We start from the raw sequence: 12,120 nt of genomic DNA, 5'->3' as shown, positions 1-12,120 counted from the left end.
TGATATTTCTATGGAATTGAACTGTTATATCTTTTCTTACAGGAAATGAAATAACTCTCCTGAATTTTAGCTATGTCTTTCTCTATTCCTTGATAAATTGGATTTTTTTATTGCATTTAGTGTACTTCATTTTAGAAGATTTAGTGAGGGTCTTCACAATGTCAAAGGGAACTCAGCAGTGAACGCTTCCTGCCTAGCTGTTAAGTGAAATCTTAGTGTCACAATTTGCTTAAGGAGGAAAAAGATCTTGGATTTGAGTCTAGCATATTACTATAGTCTGCTTGGACCCTAGAATCATAAAATCTGCATGAAAGAAGCAGATTCATTGATTCAGCTTGTAGCATCACTTGCTGCTTGTCCTTTTTTTGCTGCAGGTAGTACGAATTTCTCCAGGTAGGTAGAATTATTATTAGGGCTTACTCCGTTAAGGCAAATTCTTAATGTAACAGTGACTTTCTGGACTAAAAAATCTTTACAATTTAAGACAGTGAAGATATATTAAAAATACAGCAAACATCAAATGTGTAGGAACTCTGGAACCATGGGCTCTATAATGTGTTTGTTCCACATGTCTGACAGATCTGAATGTTTTTATGACATGTCAGTAGGACATACCAATGAAGTGCTGATTCCTGAGGAATAAACATTTGAAAGTGAACGGGATTGGCACATGCTGAAGTGTGATTGAATGACAGCTGTTCTGTTTTCCTAAATTTCAACAGGAAAACTCGCTTCAAGAGCTAAACCTGTCAGCTTTTTGATAAGAAATTCTGAAAGGCTGGAAAAACTGAAGCAAATGGAGGTGAAGCATTGTTGTAGAATAAAGATAAAAATTTTTCAAATTTACTTTTTATTTACATTCTTGTCATATTTTAGATCCTGAAGTTGAATAGGCATATTAATAAAAATTTAGAGTGTGTGATCTATTTTTCTCTTCACGTGCAGTGAAGTTCAGTTTCAAACACAGAACTGAGAAAACAAGGTAAAGATTTACAGCTGTGGTAGTAAATACTCAACAGAGAGACTAAACTAGAACCTGTGCTGCGTGTTGCACTTGCCATCAGTTCATTACTCTTATACACGTAATGGTAATTCTCATCTTTCTCAAAACTCTCTATATCTGGTGCATGGTTGTAAATGAATGTTTTGGCTATCATATCTTTCTTTCTGTAACTGCTGCTAATGAAGTTCTCCATGTGCAGATTTTATTTAAATGCCATTTTTCTTTTGATCTTGTTGTTAGTATTTGAAGTTGACTGATATTTATCAGTGCTCTCACTACCTGCCCTATTTTCCCTGGTGCATACCCCATGGCTCTCTTGCTTAATGCTGAACTGGCAGGGATGCTGGCAAGCTGATGATGTCAGACTAATGACTTAGGCTGGGTTCTGAACTTAAAGCTTTTGCTATTTCAGTTGAGGTACTATTTTTTTGTTTGTTTGTTTTGGCTTTCTCTGGGAGTGTTGAGGGGTGTTACACCCGACAAAAAAAGTCTTAGTATGGACACAGCCACTAAGCTAGCAAAGCTAGTCTAACAAACCTAACTTAAGATTTCATGGGCATTCAAGGAAACATTATGGAGGCCCTAGGCAAGTCAAATGAGTATTTTAATTTAGCTTTCAGTGTATTTCTCCTACAGTTAGGTTACTCATTTTAAAAGTAGCCATATTTTACTGTCAGTATCATGTTAAAAACAAAAAGCAAAAAAACAACCAACACTCATTTCAGTATAAATGAAAGGGAAGTGTTACTAGAAAACAAATTGGTGATGAGTGTTCTTCTGTTGGTACAGATGGCATCTGTGTATTTTTATCACTATAAATCACTCACAGTTGGAATCGTACTTAGTCCAATATCTTGCTTTGTGTTTATTAAAATAATCACAGTTTTAGATATTAATTACTCAGTTCATCTGAAACGTCTATATTGATAGATGGAAAAACACTTATTTTGAGAAAATGAATGATATAATTATTTTTTAACATTTATAAATGTACAAATGTATAAATGCAAATTTGAAAGGCAGTGAATTAGTAAGCTGAAGTGTTGGTCTACAAGTCATATTTTTCTTATACAATATATTGCAACTGTACGATTTGATACATCAAAACTTCAAATGGTGCTGTTAAATATGCTTGGAGGTAGCTACTTATGCTTAAATTTGAACAACATTTATACTTTTTTTCTTACCTCAAAATTCCAGTCTATTGATAAGATACAGTAACTCTTGATTTTTGCTTTTTATGATGGGATGACTACAGTTGTATTCCATCTTTGAATTAGTAATAGTCAACAATACTGCTAGCTTAAAGGGAAGAATGCTAAGGACTTAAAGACTATGTTTTCATCTAGAAGATGACAATTTGTATCTCATAGGTTGAGATAAACTAATAACACTTTTGTCTTCTTCTGGAGATTGCTGATTTGTTGGGCTGTTAGCATAACCAAATCAGTTTACAGGCTCGCTCGCATTATGTAGGCTATCTATGCTCAAAGATGTTCATTCTCAGTCAGAGTGCCCTGCCTAGCCTTCCAGTGCCTGAGCCAAGTCCTCACAACACGGAGAGGGAGAGAGTAGTGCTGTAAGTGCATACATGCTGCTCTTTTCTGTGTTTTGCGAGTCTAACTTCTACCACAGTTTCTGGGACTGTGAATCCCTGCAAGTTATGCAGAAAACGTTCCACACAGCAATAGAAATGAGCTGTAGGCTGTGCTTCCTTTATCTTTTTACGAAGTGGTAAACAGGGAGTAAATTTGCTCCGAGCTCTTCAAACTGTGAGCTACAGCCTGGAGCAAAACAAAAGGAGTAACTTCTTAGTCCTCTCAAATGAAAACCAGTTGCCCTCTGCTTTCCATAGGATATATGAAGGAAGTGGGCCCGCATGTGCAAAAGATGTTGTAAATTGATGCCAACTGGTTATATAACCTACACAACCTGATCAAGACAGACAGCTTCTTACAGTAACTGTTCTTTTTCCAGAATAGTTGCAGTTTTCTGCTCTGCACTTCACTATTACCTTGTTTAATTAACTTTTACATAATAGTATTCAAACTCTTAAATACTTAAATTCAGCTAAGAAGTAGCCAAATAACTTTTTATCAGTAACATTTATTGAAAACTATGAGAAAATGTATGTTTCCATAGACAGACACACCTCACCTAACCAGTTTCAAATTTGTACACACTTGCATTAGCAAATTGCAGTTTGCTTTGCTCAACTGAACTATGAGTCATAAAGATATCAAAGAAAATAACATCCAGAAATTCACTTCACGAGCAACAGGTAATTAAAAATTGGTTGACTCAAATGAAGTCTTGTTCATAAGTCAAATTATCTTGAATGACCTTCAATTTAAATATGCCTTTATAGAAAGGGCCTACACTTGCTGTCCCTTTTCATGTGAACCCTCTGCACGCATCAGCAGCCTTACTCAAAGGGCAGGGTTGCAGACTCAGGCTACCTTTAGCACTGCTGAGTTACTTGCATGCAGGAATGCAAGGAGATGTTTCTTTCTTTGTTCCTATAGTGCATTTAACACATGTACTTTACTGCTAAATAATTTGAATATAGCAGAACATGGCATTTCTATTCATGGTATAAAGCATAATAAGAAAGAATGCTTTGTCTCACTTGATTGGTAAAATTCAGTTGTTTTTGTCATGGAGAAAGGACAAATTTTTTGTCTATTTCTGACTGGAGGAGTTCCAGTAACTTCAGGGCAGTCACTCAGCATTTGCAGCCACATTGCTGAGTTTGGAATGTGCCCCTCAGATCTATAAATACTCAGGAAACAGTTGTGAGAAGATCGTGCTGCCGAAGGAAGTAGTGGAGAGAGAGGAATATTTTGGAAAATAATTTGCCTAATCTATTTTATAAATTCATATTTACATATGCATACATTTATATTTACACATCATAGAGAAAGGGACATCAAAAGTTATCCAATTCAAACTACTGTGACAAGCTAGGATTAGTTTTGCCTACAGCATGTTTTATACGTAATGATAGCTTTATTGTTAGGGCTTCTTGAAATGGAATTCTGTGCTTTGTGATGAAGAGCACCTCAAGTGACCTTAAATTTGTAACAGAAAAAAGCATGTTCCCATATTGATGCTTTTTCCTATCAGCTAAGAATCTTCCAGGCTAGATGTGGCTCTGGGCAGCCTGGTCTAGTGGCTGGCAATCCTGCCTGTAGGGGGGTTGAAATTAGATGGTCATTATGGTCCTTTTCAACCCAGGCCATTCTATGATTCTATACACTGTCTTACCATTATTTATGATAGATCTACTGCACTTAGCAGATGGCATGCTCAAACAGATTTGTTAGTAGAAATTGCTTATCATATTTCTATATGGCTTATAGTATTTTATATATTTACATATTAGAATAATCCTAGGTTTGTTAAGTATACAGTATTATCCATATTCATGAACAGAAATGAATATAATTGTGATAATCAGATATATTTGTAATTAAGTTACATTTTTCTAGGGAAATCATATGCATCATATTTCTTATATTGATTCCAATGTCAGTCATATAACAATGCAATACACTTTTAAAAGAACATCCTGCAACTGTGCAGATCTTTTATGTTTAGAAATGAATTAAAAGATGTGGCTATTTTCATGACTAAAACACTGCGTAGCTTTGTGTTTTATAGCAACTCATGTAGAAATTGGAAGGAAAAGATGAGCTGTAAGACTGCTGGGTTGAGGTGTTACTGGGCCGTTATTTGGAATTTCTCCATGGATACCCTCGTATTGGCGGTTGCCTCAATAAGGTGGTATTTTGGTGTATTTCTTCTACTTCATCAGATTCAGTGCAAGGTACTGGCTTGCATTCTTATAGTATAATCTTTACAAGGTATCATAGTGTAATAATACACATCCCAGAAAACACTGTGGAAACAGAATGAAAATACTGCGTAATTGTTTCTTGCATTTGATTATAATTGTGGAGCAAGTCTAAATTAAGGAAGAAAAGCCAAGACATTTCATACACAGCAAATATTACTGGAGTAGCAAATTGGAAATTAGATACGAGAGAGCAGAAGTTGTTTTCCCCACATCTGTAGGAATGTACCCACAGTGAATGATTAGGCAGACGATGTTGTTTTTCTACCGAATTTTGTGAGATTGTTATTGCAAGATTTCTGCTATCTGTAACTCATTTTAATGAGACCAGCTGTTCTTGTGTTATTTCGACCACATCCATTTCATAATTGCAGAATGCATCTCTTCTAGGTTTGGATTTGATCCAAAATAAAGTGACAAACTGCAGTACCAGCTCCTATACTGCCTGTCCATCTCCACTCATTCTTCACCCTCTGGATTCAGTGGCACTCTTTGCATTCTGGTTTAGTTCATTTGTGAGTGTGAATGCAATACAAAACAGTACTGTTGGGGCTGCTTTTTAACTGTGTTGTTATGGTGTATGCACAGCAACAGGTTATACAATAACATACTAAAAAAGCTCAATAGATGCTACTGAAGAAGAGTTGTACAAATCTGTCCTAGACATCACTTAAGAGATATTTGATGTATAGAATAAAAAGTATTTGTATGTATTACTGTGATTTTAAAATATCTTCTTGATATCTTGTTTTTTGGAATAAAAGTGTAAGAGGGAAAAAAAGGATGCACAAAAGGAAAATTAGAGCCACGTTTTTACAACTTTTCTCAGGAAAATAGAAAACGTAGCATACTGAGTAAGAAATGAAACTAAAGTCTGTGAAGTGCATCAAAATATATTCCTTTGATAACTGAGCCTTCACAGACTCCACTATTCTGTTTAATTAAAATGTTATTTCTATAAAAACACCTTTCTGATTATCTTGAGAAAGATTAAAGCCTATTATAGATTAAAAATCTGTAATAAAACCCCTTATATCAAAGCATATAGTAATAATCTCTTGCTTGGTAGGATTGTAACCAAATGTTAGAATTTATATTTGAGTACTCAGGCTCATCTGTTTTAATACCATGACTTGGTAGTTGAGTAACATTTTTTTTCCTGTAACAACTTTGTTGTTTTGGCAGGAATTTTCAAATGCAAATGTCTGATATTAAGTGGCCTCATCTTGGGACGTAATGGCTTGAAATCCATATTGCATTAGGGAGTGTTCAGTAGTTTTGAGAATGCTTGGAATATCATATAGTTGCTGTCTTTTCTATTTCAGCCCCAAAAATGTAACTTGTGTTCATTTAATTTATTTAACATTAACTATTGAAGAAAGAATATATCAGATTGAATAGTTAATCGAGGGATGGGTTTATGTTTTTGATAATGTAACTTGTTCTGCAGTGGCTATGGACAGGTTACAGCATGCCTGTAATTATATATCATATAAACACATTACTGCAGTAGTTTCTATAGGCACAGTTCCAGGAACAATCTGGGTTTGTTCTAACTAACAAATACAATGTCACTGCCAAGTGTGGGAAAGAGTGTATAACATCCAGTGAAAATGCTCATGCCGTCAGGACTATCATTTGGCTGTTATGAACATAATAATACAGGAAAAAAAATTAATTAGACTTTGTTAGGAAGGGGTTAGAGATAACTGCTTTGCAAAATTAGTACTCTGAAGATAAGACCCAGCTCAGTAGAAAATTCCTTACTGTCACTGTCTGTCTGGCAGGAATGTATGAAAGGGAAATCAATCAGCAGTTCTGCAAAATAAATTGAAAAATGTTTTGTTTTGTTTTGAGAAAGGTGGGGAATAGGAATTATTAGGGTGGAGCTGATAATTGCCAGCTGCAGATCTAGTGGTGTTCAAGTATATCAAAGGGAGTGATGGACAAGTATGTAGAATATGCAGAAGCACAGTTGGTTGGTTACGTGGACCAGTGGCACTTGCAGCTCTTTGTGACAACGTTCTTTGTTTTCATTCTAAGAATGAATTTTCTCTACTGCAAGGTGGTTCTTGAAATTAAGACATGAGCTTCTGTTGCATCTCTGTATTTAGAAATAGATGTATGATGGTTTCTTCTAAAGATTCCCCTCTATTACTATTTTTATCCTCTTGTGAAATCTGACTTGAACATAACAGATATTTTTCCAAGAATAGTCAACAAAAGGATTCCTTAAGCAGTAACAAGGGGATCGCTGATGGGTTTTGAGTTTGTTCAGTGACTCACTGAAAAACAAACTCACAAAACCTTGCAACAAACAAAATCCGTATCAATTACCTAGTTGAGATATGCCGTAGGGAACTGAAAATGTATGAGGATGAGAATGTATCATTCTGTCAGCTCTGTCATAACCAAAACAGCACTTGTCACTTGTGGCTGTAGTTTTAGTATAGCTCCAGTGGACTACACTGACCCTTTTCTATAAGCCATGCAACCCTAGAAAAGCTTGAAAGGTTCCAGTATGGTGCCAGTACTTGATTGCCCATAAAAAGCCACTTAAAAGCAGATACAAAAACCTGCCATAGGAACTGTGAGGTCAGTCTTCTTTTCCACCCCAAATATTTCAGGACTAGCATCTTTTTTTCCTTCTCTTTTCTACAACATGGAAAATTGATCAAATTACTTTACATTCCTGACATCTCTTTACAGTTTTAGTGTTCTACTCAGTCTGGGGTATAAAGTTTAAAGCACCCATTTATTAGAAGAGAGTTTATTTAGAATTACTTTACTGCTGAAGAAAGGAAGTGTGCTTCTAATCAGGAAAAAAGTCAGGTCTTTATGTGGATACATAGATTCAGTACAATGACAGAGTATGGTTGTTTTGTTTAATGAATAATATCTGTGGAATTTGTTGCAAATTTTCCCTTTGAAGAAAGAAGCTTATCTGGATACGTTCCAAGAAAATATTTTGGACAGTACAAAGTGAAACACTTTGCTTGTAACAACTTTTAGAAATGCTGGACATGTGATCTCCATTTGCTCTCATAACAACTTTGGTGATGACGCTTATCATTCTTATTACTGTTATTATTTTTATACAGCTGATTAAATGTCATAACACTTGGAAATGAATGTTCTATTTAATTACAATAGAAGGACAGCTGTTAGGTGTAGCGATGACTGTTCTTTATTTCACTGTCTTTGAAGTTTAACTCCACCCTACAAAGCACCTTCTTCCTGCTGTATAACCATAATTCTTGCTTTAAATGCTTGCACAAGATTCCTGTGTATTGACATCCATTCAAAAACAATTCCAAGATTACAAATCAAAACTGCTTGAATCTGAGAAAATGTAAAATCACCTCGTCACTTATCTCTACCAAAACTTTGTGTTCTGAAATACTTAGTTCTGCTCTAGTCAGCAATGCAAATTACACAGCACAATCTCTTCTATTCTTCCAGCATTATCAGAACTATAAGCATGTGAATTACAAAATTACCTACAAATATTTTAGTAGGAAGGTCTCTTATGCGTCAAATTGTTTTATTTTGCATTTTTTCTATATTTTCAGTATGAATTCCTATAACGTAATTTCTTGTCAGCTCAGTTGCTTTCCTTTTGAGCTGTATTTTGCTCAGTCTTTAACCCAATCACTAGTGACAAAACCTTTTCAAATTCGTGATTCATTATTCAAATTTTGATCATATTGTATCCCCAAGCAGGTAACTTTCATAAATTGTAATACAGAATTTCAGAGAGAGAATGACGATGCAGAACATAAAACAGATTTATTTTTCCTTTTTAGAGGGGAAAAAAAGTTGTCTCTCAACTTTGCATTTTATTGTTTGTCTTCAGGAATTCTGGCACTATGCTGGCCTTTATCTTGTATATAAATTATTGATTCTTAAACTTGAAATTAAATATCATCCTCAAATCCTTTCTGAAGACAGCTAGTAAGAATAAAGCCCTCTGCTTTAGTTTTGTGATGGGGGCTCTGACTGTTCTGTGGTGTGTTTTTTTTTGTTTTGCTTTGTTTTATTTAAATAACAACAGACTCTAGTTCCTGGTTTAGCAGTCCATTGTAGACTTCCTGGAAGGAAGGTGACCTCTCCCAGGGCACTCAGCTCTGTAACATGCTGTCTGTCATGAAGTGATTCATACCCTCTTCAGCAAACCCAAACAGCTTCCAGGCTAAGAATAGAGATTTCTGGATTTTCTTGGGTTTTGCAACTCCTGACTAATTCTAAACAAGTGTGTCTGGTTTGCACAAAGGGTGATGACTTACCAAGTTTGTTGTGTTACTCTTTGTTACTTTCAGGTATTTCTAGGTGGTCTTTGTTTTTTTTTTTTTTTTTTTTTTTTAAGCAGATACTTTGAGCGGAGTAACTCTATTAATAGTCTTACATTCTTGAACCTGTAAAAGGAAAAGGAATAAGCACTTTTCTCTATCCACTACAAGTGACTCTATAAATAATGGCCTTAAGTGGCAGCAGGGAAAACTTAAAATAAAATCGAAGAAAATTCTGATGAAAACAGTTCAGCACTGGAATCAGTTTTCTACAGAGGTAATGTTGTTACTAGAAAGAGACTGACAAACCTTAAGGAGCTTTTAGGTATAGCTGATCCTGCTTTGGCACAAGAGAAATGACTTCTCAAGATTCCTTCCTCCTCTTGTCTATGAGCCGAGAAAGAAAAAAGTGTGCCTCATTACTCTTCAGCCTCAACAGATGCTAACTTAGAGTTTTCCTTTTCCCATCTATGACCCTGATATACTTCTCTTTTTTTCTGTGAGGTTTATTGGTTTAATAACTCTTCAGTTTGTGTGGCCTGGAGAATCAGGTTTTGCAGTTGTATGGAACAAAGATAATCATGGTGTTTTGTAGTCGTCTTTAACTTTTATTTTAAGACTAACAAAGGATCTTTAAAAAATGAACTAAATTATAAATGTCATTGTTGCATATTTGAACTGTCATGAAAAAGGCAAAATAAAGAAAAACTGCAACCATACATAACTCTGCACAGAAATGTAGTAGGAACAGCGTCCAGTTTAGCCTCCACAAAATCCTGCCCCTGAAAAATCTAATTAGTAGAGAGAGGGGAAAAAAAAGCCACACACAGAAATCAACTGTTGTTTCTAGGAAGCTATCCTTCATTTCCTCTTAAAAGTATATGCCATAGGGAAATTCTGACTTTGTCATTTGGATCTCTGAAATTGTTATCTGCTAAGCCAGGATACTTTTTCTAAGTGGAAAGATGTTTAACTCACTGAGCCAGGGGAAGGGTGGTTAAGCTCATTTGACAGAGATAGTTCCCTCCTGTCCGAAATCTTGGAATGAAATTCTCTGCATGTGTTTATGCATTCCGTGCTATCAGAGGTCTTTGTACTGTGTTTACTGAACAGCTTTTATGAGATATAAATACCAGCACATTCTGGTAAGTTTCTAACAAACAGAATGGTCTACTCAATCTCAATATGGTCCTGTGTTGTAGCAGATTGGCTACTATACTTCAATAATGGGAAATACGTTTAAATTTTATCCAATGGTGTGTATATTTTATAAATTTAGATACCTTGTGGGTGTATAGAAGCTGATTGTATACCATTATTCATTACGTGCCTTATATCAAGCTTTGGTTCCCATTCTTTTCTGTAGTCACACATTAGCACTCTTGAAGCTTCCTGCAGAACTGGTTTAAACTAGTCACCCCTGCCTAAAGAACATTCTATTTCTTCTGCTCCTGTCATTATAAAAACTTATTATTGATAGTTGGTGATTTTCCAGTACTCTTCTTGACTCGTAAAACTGCAGACTGGGTGCTCACAGATCAGCCACGTCTCCGAGAAAGTGTGATAGGTGGATAGACGGATAACTGATGCGTCATTTATGAAAGGCTGATGATGATTACCTCCTATAATTGATCAGCTGCATTATCAGCCAACTTGCAATTAAGAGATAATAAGGCACTTATTAAGTTAAGAACTCTGGAGGTGATAGTTTAAATTGCACTGACCACAGAATTAATGTTTTGTGTACTTCATTCTTACTATCTGCAATCACATCTCTTTCTACTGCACTGAGCTGATTTTAGCCATGTTCTTTGCTGTGACATGGTTTCATTCTACTTTGTGGATTATCTTCCTGACAGCGTGGTTGGGATGCTGGGAATGGGAGAGACATCTTTTCCGATTTAATTCAAATGGTTATGATTTGTTGAGGTGGGAATTTTACCGGTACCTTTAATGGCTGATAAAAATAGTTGATAAATCAATGAAGCCAGGTGTGACAGGCCACACACTCAGACAAAGAACTCAAATATACTTGCCGCATCTTATTTATTTATCTTTCTCTTTTCAGTTGAGAAAACTTCCCCAATATGCTTATCTTAAAATAAAACATCTTGTTTCTCAGGTAATGTAAATAAGCATGGATGACCAATCTCTCTCTTGCAAAGGAAGTAGAAGTTTCTCAAATTGATTACCCTCATAGCTTCTCAGGTAAGGACATCTCTGTACAAATAAAAATAATTATAAAAGAACAATTAAATTTGAGCCAAACAACAGAAGGAAGAGCAGGAAAGCTCAAGTATTACCTACATGTGAATAGATTAATATAGAAAACAGAATCTAGTAATATTTAGATGCGATAGAAAAACATTTCAGTGGAAAGTGTAGACTCTGATGTAACCATAAAAACCACAGCTAATGTAGATTTAAACAACAGCATGTATTTTTGTGCACATGTAAACCTACATACATATGTAAATCATCAGTGTTCCACAGCAGGGTACCTCTTTAGAGTGCTGCTTGCACAGAGTAACATCACCTTAGGACGACAGGATGATTGTTAAGCTTCTTTAAGTGGGGAACCAGGAGGCAGTGAAAGCTGAGGTTCTTTAATCTCTCACTGTTCAGTGAACTTCGTTCTTATTCTGTCATCCTATATGGGATAAGTATGAAAAGACCTCACTTGGAGGAAGGTGCGAAGTATCACATTATTCACAGGAAAAGAATAAATCTCCGTATTGCAGTAAACTGTTTGAGAATCATGTACAGCCTGAATGAATGTGGATGTCTTCAGAAGGCATTTGGGAAGGGCTGCACCTGTAGAACCAAAATATCATTTTGCATGATACTTTTGAACTCTGATCTGGAACAAAATTTACAGAAGTTGTAAGAAGAGTCATCTTAAGTGAAAGACTTAAGATTAGAAAATATTTTCTTGGTCAGAATTACAATAGTTACCCCAAAAATGGTGAGTT

The 12,120-nt window shown here is 35.5% G+C and overlaps 1 protein-coding gene across 2 annotated transcripts in view; it reads left to right on the top strand.

The window, feature by feature from the left end:
* Positions 1-12,120, top strand: part of CHM (CHM Rab escort protein) — a 96,473-nt gene that overhangs the window by 79,415 nt on the left and 4,938 nt on the right. For both annotated transcript variants that reach the window (XR_016471085.1, XR_016471086.1), the window contains exon 17: positions 11,271-11,356. The gene's annotated coding sequence lies outside the window, so the exon portion shown is untranslated. The remainder of the gene's footprint in view (positions 1-11,270; positions 11,357-12,120) is intronic.

The sequence above is a fragment of the Phasianus colchicus genome, chromosome 14 (genome assembly GCF_987193195.1).
Source record: "Phasianus colchicus chromosome 14, bPhaCol1.hap1.1, whole genome shotgun sequence".
In the NCBI taxonomy this organism is placed as follows: domain Eukaryota; kingdom Metazoa; phylum Chordata; class Aves; order Galliformes; family Phasianidae; genus Phasianus; species Phasianus colchicus.
The sequence above is the reverse complement of the archived record's forward strand: the minus strand, read 5'-3'. Positions and strand labels throughout refer to the sequence as shown.